Source organism: Rhinopithecus bieti, unplaced genomic scaffold (assembly GCF_001698545.2).
Source record: "Rhinopithecus bieti isolate Rb0 unplaced genomic scaffold, ASM169854v2 scaffold_5924, whole genome shotgun sequence".
NCBI lineage: Eukaryota > Metazoa > Chordata > Mammalia > Primates > Cercopithecidae > Rhinopithecus > Rhinopithecus bieti.
This window is the reverse complement of record NW_016805189.1, coordinates 1,756,805-1,767,226: the sequence shown is the minus strand read 5'-3', so window position 1 is coordinate 1,767,226 and position 10,422 is coordinate 1,756,805. Positions and strand designations below refer to the sequence as shown.

The window sequence follows — 10,422 nt, the reverse complement described above, 5'->3', positions numbered from 1 at the left end:
AAAAAAAAAAAAAAAAAAAAAAAAAAAATTACTAAGCATTCAAAGTATACAAAGAAGTAGGAAAATGTGACCCATAATCAAAGAAAAAAAGTAGTCAATAGAAATAAATACTGAGATGACACAGATGTTAGAATTAGATGACAGGGACTTTGTAGCAGCTGCTAAAAATACATTCAAGGACTTCAGGAAATGATAGACATAATGAGTGAATAGATGGGAATTTTCAACAGAGATTGGTAATAAGTAAAGAAACAAATGGAAATTCTAGAACTGAAAACTGTGATATCTGAAATGAAATGTTCATTGGATGGGCTTCACAGCAAATTGGAGGCTACAGAACAAAGGTCCAGATGAATAGAAGTTATTTATTCTGTAATATGAAGAGAAACAACAATTTTTAAAAAAATGAACAGGGCTTCTGTGAGTACTCGCAAAATGCCAAGCAGCCTAACATATATGTTGGAGTGTCAGAAAGAGAAAAGTAAAAGAATGGAGCAGAAAAAAAATATTTGAGAAAAATAATAACCCGGATTTTCCCAAATTTGGTTAAAAAACATGAAAGCAAACCCCTAAAATTGACTAAAAAATCCAAAAAGATCTGCACACCACAAACAAGATAAATACCAGCAAAACCACATTTTAGCACATCATAGTCAAACTGCTAAAAACCAAAGACAAAGAGAAACGTCTATGAACAGTCAAAGGAAAAAAGAAAAACTATACACAGGGGAATGATGATGTAAACCACGGCTGATCTCTCCTCAGATAAAATGGAGGCTGAAAATGAGTAGAGATTACTTTTATAAAATGGAGAAAAGAGGAAATGAGTGAGGAAAAGGAAGAAAATAAGAACAATTGTGGGCAGCAAAATAGTAAGCAAACTTCTAAGATCCTGGAAGTGGATTTGAGGGTGTCTTGTAGAAGCAACTTGGTGGCTCTGTCTAACCCAGAGAATATAAATGAAGTATCATGTATGAAACCTTACCTCAAGGATCTTACAGTGTCACTGTAGTGTTTGATTAGGTGTAATAAGGTCAAAGAAAGAAGGGACAGAGATAAGCTGGAGCCTTCCATAGGGAAAGCTGAAAGGGAGATAGGTTGGAGGAGAGATGAAAGTATGCTTGAAGAGGAGTCAGATCTGCATAGAGGTGACACATCAGAACAGGGGACCAGCACTAGCAAAGGTGGCAGAATGGGCGTAATATCATTAGGAACCTGACCCATGTGGAAGTGGGCAGGAAGGAGGCAGCGAAAAGGGTAGGGACGATCATGCCTTTTCTTTTCTTTTTTTTTTTTTTTCTTTAATTGAGATGGAGTCTCATTCCATCGCCCAGGCTGGAGTACAGTGGCACGATCTTGGCCCACTGCAACTTTCCCCTCCCTAGTTCAAGGGATCCCCTTACTTCAGCCTCCTGAGTAGCTGGGACTACAGGGATGCACCACGATGCCCAGCTAATTTTTGTATTTTTAGTAGAGATGGGGTTTCACCATGTTGGCCAGGCTGGTCTTGAACCCCTGACCTCAAGTGATCCTCCTGCCTTGGTCTCCCAAAGTGCTGGGATTACAGGCATGGGCCACTGCGCCTGGCCCCTTATTTTCTTCTGTATTTTTATGGATTATCTGTGTGGGGCTGTAGGTAATATGGATCGGGATTAAATGTTGCTGCTCTGAAATCAGACTGCCTGGGTTCAAAGCCTCTGTTGGCCGTTTACTAGCAAGCTGCTGGGGGAAGTTACTTAACCTCTTGGGTTTTTCAGTTTCTTTACTTGTAAATAGCTAACAAAACTATGTCACAGAGGTGTAGTGAGAATTGGATATTAAAAATGTATGTAACACTCTTAGAACCATGTCTGGAATATAGTAAATGTTCAGTATACTCAACATCCGCTGTTATTTTTAACTTGGGCTCTCAATAAATATTTGTTGACTTATTATCGGAGGGATTGGTGGTATCAGCTGAAGCAAAGTGGTTGTTCCAAAGAAGGGCAAAAATACATTTAAGTCACCTGGGATATAGGAAAGTCAACTCACAAAAAAGGAAGCTACTTCTGAAGTAGTCTTGTCACCTGTCATCAGTTGTCTTTGGATATTGTAAATGAGACATGCAAGACAACAACATTTCATTGGAGGAGAAGGTTGAATGTGTTGATTTCAGGAGAGAAAATCCTTAAAGAAGGGAGGCCCTAACCTTGTCTGCAACCAGGTCATGTGATTTTTTAACATCATCTGAAATATACCTATATAAGCCCAGATTTATTGTTTAGCAGAGTCACCTCTAAGGAAAAAAATAAACTCTCACAGCCTGTGCAAATGAAGAAATTAATTTATTTAGGAGATGGGGTCTTGCTCTGTCAACCAGACTGGATTGCAATGGCACCATCACAGCTCACTGTGGCCTGGGCTTCCTGAGCTCAAGGGATGCTCCTGCTTCAGCCTCTGGAGTAGCTGGGACCACAGTTACGTGCCACCAAGCCCAGTTAATTTTTAAAATGTTTTGTAGAGACAATATTTCCCTGTATTGCCCAGGCTGGTCTCAAACTCCTGGGCTCAAGCAATCCTCCCACCTTGGCCTCACAAAGTGTTGGGATTATAGGTGTGAGCCATTGTACACAGTCTCAAATGAAGACTTGAAAGCTAAAATAAGGCCGGGTGCGGGTGGCTCACACCTGTAATCCCAGCACCTTGGGAGGTCGAGGCAGGTGGATCACCTGAGGTCAGGAGTTTGAGACCAGCCTGGCCAATGTGGCAAAACCCTGTCCCTACTAAAAGTACAAAAAAATTAGCCAGGTGTGGTGGTGCGCACTTGTAGTCCCAGCTACTTGTGAGGCTGAGGCAGGAGAATCGCTTGCACCCGGGAGGCGGAGGTTGCAGTGAGCCGAGATTGCCCCGTTGCACTCCAGCCTGGGTGACAGAGGGAAACTCTGCCAAAAAAAAAAAAAAAAAAAAAAAAAAAAAAGAAAAGAAAAGTAAAAAAAAAAAGAAAAAGAAAATCAACGGTGCCTCTTGATCTACCAACTGCTACAAGAAATTGCTGTTTTCCTCACAGAACCATAGTCAGTACAGAAAGAGAAAAGTGGCTCAAGTTTCATACCTTTTTTTTTTTTTTGAGACAGAGTCTGTCTCTGTCACCCAGGCTGGAGTGAGGTGACGTGATCTCGGCTCACTGCAGCCTCCGCCTCCTGGGTTCAAGCGATTCTTCTGCCTCAGCCTCCCAAGTAGCTGGGACTACAGGCGTGTGCCACCACATCCAGCTAATTTTTTTTATTTTTAGTAGAGATGGGGTTTCATCATGTTGCCCAGGCTGGTCTTGAACTCCTAACCTCGTGATCCACCCACCTCAACCTCCAGTAGTGCTGGGATTGCTGGTGTGAGCCAATGCACCCAGTTGTTTTTACCTCTTTTCCACATATTTATCCTTCTACATAGAAATTCTTGGTCAGGAAATACCAGAATTTTTGGTACATTCTGGAAGTGCCACAACTGAACTAAGATGAAAGGTAAATTAAAATGTCTACATATTTGGGAAAGGTGAGATTCTGGGATTTCACGGAGTCTGGAGTGAATAGAAAATTTGGGGACCTAAAATTTAACTTACTCCCCTCTCATTCTATTAGCTGAATGGGCATGTAAGTCATTCCAAGGTTTTAAGAACTGATCCTATTCCTGAGACCATGTAAATAAATACTATGTTTTATACTTATTTGGTGTAATGGTTGGAGACAAAGGAAATAAAGGAAACCAACATCAAATTGTCAATTTCCACAAGACTTTGAAGATAGACAAGGTGCATTTTACAAATAAATACACCTCACCACTCAGAGTTCAGTCTAGGGGAAATCTTTTACCAATATCTTTCAAGCCTCCTCTAGCAGAACCGTTAGCTCTGAAATTTTTGTCAGATACAGGAGAAAAGAAGTGGCTAAGAAGCAAATACTTTCAATAGACATAATGACTAAGTTGGGGCTGCTGTTTTTCTTAGCCTTGAAACTAAATAGATTGAAAACTTTTGACTAAAATATATCCACATCATGCAGAAAAAAGAAAAAGCCAATCCAACAAAGTTATGGTGAAACATACTACCTGAAAAAAATTCTGGATTATCAAGAGTTGAATGTAGTATCTGGGTTATTAAGAATTGAATTGAATACAATTCTCGGATTGTAGACTGAAATTTTCTGACATCTGGCCACAGGACTTTGGTTTGTTGATGCCTTGGCAAAATTAGTTCTCCTCTCATTCTCAAGGCATCACCTGGGATTAGTTGGACCCAGACGTCTAAATGATGCCATTTGGATCATATCATCATGGGGGAGCACCACTGAGATGAGCCAGACTGGTCTTTGAACCGCATTCATTTCCTAATTCTCTTCTCTTTTTCCTCTTTGTGCTTAGGAGATCTGACCTTCTTACCTTCTCTATGGTGTTTGGATAGAAACATCTCTCGGTAGTGCTGTCCCAGGAATTCTGTCCTCACCCTTTCAGCATCAAGTGCAGATGAACCCAACATGTGTATGAGAGAGATATAGTGGCAGAGTTATTGAGAAACAAAACACCTTCTGCAGAGCCCCTACATCTGAGATGGCAACACCATGCTTCCCCTTGAAAGCTGGTTGGAATGGAACTTTTATTTTGCTGTGAAACATCTAAACTGCCCCTCCTTTTAGGTGTGTCACAGCCCTGTGATTTTGATTTGGAGGGTTTGATTTGTTTGTGAACTCTTCGTGCTTTCTGTATGGCTTGACTTTACTTAACAGCTGGATTTCCAGAGACAAGCTGTGGCAATGTCCCTCTTCTCCCCAATACATATGCAACCTTTGCTTTATTGAAGATCTTAATCATCACTTTCTTACACAGACAAACTTCTAACTTTCAGGGCTTATGTAAAACACAGAGTGTTCGTCTTTTGTAAAATGATGTCAGGCATCCGAGGCTTTCATAGATTTCTGCAATGCTTTGGTGGTGGGGGTGTGTGTGTGCTGTGAAATCAGGTTTTAAATCCTTAAGGTAAGAGTTTAATGAGAACCAACTGTCAAAGGAGCTCATTTTCTGAATTTATACCACAACTTTATTTTGAAAACACAAGTTTTGCTAGAACCGGCTAGTTTTGACTGGGCTTAGGAAAAGGGGGCTGTTTTGAGTGTCTGAGCAGAATTGAAAAATAAGAGAACCCTCGAAAAGAGAAAGGACATGCTCTTTCTAGGGAAGAAACAAGAGAACTTTCAGCCATCCCGCTAGGCCAGTGTTTTCCCAGCTCTGCAGTACTCTTGTAAATTTGTAAATTTGCCACAGCTTACTTGTAAATTTGCCAGGCTGGCAGGGACACATGACTCTTAGCTGGGAGGAATGCCAGCTATCAGAAGCCCCCAACTCTCAGGAGGGAGAAGGGGGCGGGTGCCCAGAGACCACCCTGGGTTATGTTTATTTTGGGGGATACTTGCTGGTATTGATAGCAAATCTCCCTAGACGGATGCAGCTCACATGGAATGTCCTGTTGAGAATTCCTCAACTCCCTGGTATCAGAGCTAGCACCTTATAAAGTAAATCCTTACATTATAACAAAGGTAAGTACAGCTTTTCCTATCTGGCCTTATATGTCACCTGATCTTTTAGGTTCTTCTGCGCTTGACTCTGTCTCACCAGAAACCCCTTGTTTATTCTGAGCAGATAGAAACTCATAATTCTTACTCATTTTATCGGTTCTCCCCCTCTGTTCTCAAATCCCCTTCATTCCTCTTCATTCCTGGTTACCTCATTGTCCCTTGGCCTCCAAAGAATCATCTCACACCCATAAGCCAGACAGATTAAAGTCTCTGTTTCCCAAGGTGTGTGTTTGGTCTGGCTCCAGCCGACCACTGGGATTTTGAGCTGTGACACTATCGTTGAGAGGAAACTCCCTTCCTTTTTGTACTAAATGTATGCATTCTCCTGACCCTTAATCTAGCGTGAAAAAAAAAAAAAACAAAAAACAAAAAACTATCTATCTTCCCAAACCTTTCTGAGGGGAAACTTAATGCTCTCTTATCATCCACAAACTTCTCTTGAACCTTTGAGCTCCAAAAGAGAGTATTGATGCCATCTTAGGGATTAGGAATGTTTTGCAGTATGTTTTTAGGGGATTTTAAATCAATAAATCTCAACCTGGGTGATTCAACCAGTGGATTTACTAAACTCAAGCATGGATGAGTTCAGTAAATCCTATCTCATTGCCAAGCCCACTGAACTCACCACCTGACTTCCACAGCAGGTACTCAGAAGGGCAAATTATTCGGCAGTGGTGAAGAAAGATGGGCTTGGGGATTAAGGGAGGTCAAAGAGTGTTTGGTTCTCTTGTGGTAAGGAATGAAGAGAAGAAGAGGAAAAACAGTTCTAGAATAGCCTACTAGAATAACCTTTGCTTTAGAGATGCTGTTTCAGCTGTCATCATTTCATTGGACTTATTTCTCCACCATTTTTGAAGAATAAACAGGAGTTATGTGCTTCTTGCTTATAAGAAAAATTATTGTTGCTCACTGTAGTTTGTAAGATTCAGGATGGCTTCCAAAGAAAAAGTCATAGGAACTTATTATCAGTTCTTTTTTTGGCCTTTGTGATGCTACAGAATCACATGCATGTCATGACATTCACCACATTTATGACTTTTATTTGGAGAAACACTGGAAATGAGCAGTAGCAATGTATCTACGTAGGGGGAATGCAATGTCAAAATCCCGGGGAATGCTTCCCCTGTGTCCTCTTATTCATTCCTCCCTCTTTCCCTTCCTCCTTCTTCTCTTTCCTTCCTTTCTTTTGCTTGAGTGAACCAGAGGAAACCATTCATCTGGAAGCCTCCAAATGTAGAATTTTAAAAAATTTAGTCCTTGGCAGATCCTTGCAAAGTTTCAGAACAATCAGCCATTTACATGCATACTTACACGCATGTGCACATTGCAACGAGCCCACTCATCACTTAAAACTATACTGGGATTTAAAACAATGTTTAGATGCTTTAATTAAATAGTAAATTTTTGGTTTGTGTTGGATCTCTTATTTTATTGGCTAGGTAGTTTGGGGTGCGGCGGTGACAGAAGTTTAAGAAACGGAGTAGAAAGATGAGGGCAGACTAGCCAGAATCGTCCTTTCTCTAGTCCCCTGTGCTAATTCTTGCATTTTGTGATTGTGGCATGTCTGCTGTGCTCTGAGTACAGAACTCCAGCATATGTCCAACTGTCTGCACAAGTGGAAGAAAGGAGGTCTTGTACAAGACTAGTGTTGACAGCAATGTTGTCAATTAATGTAGCCATAGCAAACTATTCATCAAATTTATGTCTGCACATGGCTTTCTTTACCTTAAATTCAGGCCCTTGTTTTACCTTCCCTACATCTATTTTAATCAAGTAGCCAAGTCACCTGAAAAAATCCATAGACTTTTGAAACCATACATTCAAGATTAATGTCAGAACAAAGGAGATGAAACACATGCAATTTTTTTCTAAACACAGAATGCAAATAATCAAACTGAGAAGGTTCCCAGTCTTCTTGTTTCCAAATGAATCATCCATTTCATGGTTGATTGTACTTCGCAAAGTGGCTGGAGTAGATATCCCATCATACGTACTCTTCTTAAACTTGATGTTGACACTCTTCTCATAAACCTGAGAGGGACTTTGACTATGGTGGAAGTGACACTATGTGACTTCTAAGGCTAGGCCACAAAGAAAGATCTAGTTTCTACCTGGCTCTCTTAAGACAGCTGATCTTAGGACTCTGTCACCATGCTGTGAGGAAGCCAAGCGGCCAAGAGAGAGACCACATGTCGGTGTTCCAGCTGATGACCTCAGCTGTGGTCCCTCTGGTCAGCCTGGAGCTTGGAGTCATCTGAAGGTTACTGTGTGGGAGTAACCATCCGATGATTCCAGGTTCCAGAAGTCATTCTCAGCATCTGAGCTGAGCTGTCCCTGCTGAGCCTTGCCCAAATTGTAGATCTGTGAGATGGAGAAAAAGATTTATTGTAAGCCACTAAGTTTTAGATTTTTCTTATTCACCAGTAGGTAATTCCACCTCTGAGCTCTCCCCTTCTACTGGGAGTTTGCTGTTGGCCCTAATAATTTCATACATTTAAATATCCACTTTTAAAGAAGCCATCTAAACTGAGATCTTGAGTTCCTAAGATTTAGCCACAGGAAAAAGTAAAAGTTTCCTGCAAAATTAGTGCTGTGAATGAAGAAAAAAGTTAAAATCTAATGGAGCTATCATTAATAATGCAGCAACAGTTACCATTCCTGGGTACCTACAGTACTCCATCATCTATTACATTAGAACTGAGATAAACTGGAAAATGCTTCTTGACAGAGCAAGTTGTTTTCAAAAGATCAGAAAACGAGAAATCTAAAGAAAGAAGGATGGAAAGAGCAACAATGTGATATGACATCGACTTAGGATGACTCTGGTCTTTGCATCACAGATTTTTATTCTTTATTTTTTAGAAACTGATGTTTATTTTCTGTCAACCTTATTTTCATGTTGCTTAAGAGTCCATGCAAGAACAGCTTAAGACCATTCAGTGGTTGCTCCTACCCATTCAGTGGCCTGAGCAGTGGGAGCTGTGGACCAGTCTTCCGTGGCAGGCTGAGTGCTCCAGTCTTCAGTAGGAACTGCTGAATAGGCACAGAGGGTACCTGCATGTCTTCAGACCAGTCTGCAACTTCAGACTGAGTAGCAGTAAACTCAGGAGCTGGAACAGTCCATTTACCCTGAAATTCCTTCTTGGTCACAGCCTTGTCAGCAGCAGCCTGCTCTTCTTTTTCAACCTCTTCAGGATCTCTGTAGAAATAGAGATTAGACATGACCTCCCATGGATGTTGCAGGAAGTGGTGCCGCCCATGGGCAGAACTTCCTAGGCCAGCATCCACCACATCTGACCCACTGAGGGAGCTCCCTTGTTGTTGCATGTGATGGCAATGTCCACATGGCGTAGAGGAGAATCTGTGTTGCACAAAGCAATGGCAGGTGGGTAAACACAAGATGCCTCTCTGAGAGACTGGTGGTCAGTCCTGGGGTCAGAAATCACAAGAAGCTGTGACTCCCAGTAGTCTGCCTGGATCTGGTTAGGAAGGTTCAAGGAGTGAAGCAGTCAGCAATTGGAGTGGCTCCAGTGGCAGCAGCAAACTTCAGCATGGCCTTCTGGCCAGTATTCCTGGGGGACATGACACTGACATCAGCAGGGTTTTCAATGACAACAATGGCATGAGTTGCCAGCTGAAGCTTCTCCCAAGTCCTCTTCAGATTTATGCTGTAGATGCCATCACTTTTCCTTTTATAGATGTACTGTTCCATTTGGAAGTCAAAGTTGGTGCCACCTAAGTGGGTTCCTACTGCAAGGAAATTAAGGACATCCTCCTCCTTCATTTGCAAGATATCAAGGGCTCCAGACATTGTGAAAGTTTCTCTTTAAGTTATGACAGGAATCTGAAATTAAGAACAACGTCGTATGGACCCCTCTGTAGGTAGCGCGGAAACGCTGCCTCACAGAATTTTAGAACCTCAAGATTATAAGAGATCAACTAGTTTGGGTCTGATTAACCTCTCTTGTCAAATCCCTGAGTCCCATCTGCAAAGAAAAAAATATCCTCTTTTATATCTGTTTAAATATCTTTGATGTCAGAGAAAATCCTCTTAATTTCTCAAAGAAGTTAGGTGTTAAAGGATTCTTCCTTGGGTTAAGCTAAAACCATTCTCCCTGCAATTTTAACATTTGGTTTTATTGTGAAGTTGTATCTTTTGCAGGAGGTTTAGTTCTAAAGCCACATGAGGCAGCAATTGAATATGGCCAAACATGGTCTTGAAAGTTCCTCAGGAAAGCAACCCAGCCATTATTAGCCTATGATTTGTTAGCCAGCATTCCTGTCATGTTGGAACTGATTACTGTTTCTTTGGTTGAAAAGCAGAAAATGTAGTTGGTTTGCATAATGGAGATGGAGGCATTTAAAAAAATATGAATTTTACAAAGCTAGAATTACACTGAGACTGGGGAGATACTTATGTTCTGAGAGGCAAAATGGACCTGAGATGGGAGAGCTCATGCTTCCTGGTTCCTGCTCATTCTGGGGCACATACACACTCATTAAGCAGAATGACTGAAGGAGCCACCCACACTACTTACTTGTATTTTCTCTAAAATAGGATTATTTTTGCAGAGCTCATCCAATTGAATGAGTGTCCATTAAACACACTTATGACTTACACCACTGTAGGCCTGTCCTCTAGAGCTCCATACAGCAAGTCTCATGTTGTCTCCAGGAAAGCATTTTGAAGACAGTGATTAGAATTCTTGAGTCAGCTCCACACGAAGCACCATCATTCCTTCAAATGTTTCTCATAGAACATAGTTTTGAGCCCCTACTCACTTGTATTTCTTCTCGGAACAGAGCTGAACATGTGCCCATA

At 41.3% G+C, this 10,422-nt stretch overlaps 1 pseudogene; it reads right to left on the bottom strand.

Annotated features, from left to right (window-relative positions):
• Positions 1-8,526: 8,526 nt before the first annotated feature.
• On the bottom strand, positions 8,527-9,411 carry LOC108529345 (40S ribosomal protein SA-like; annotated as a pseudogene).
• Between the last annotated feature and the right edge of the window lie 1,011 nt (positions 9,412-10,422).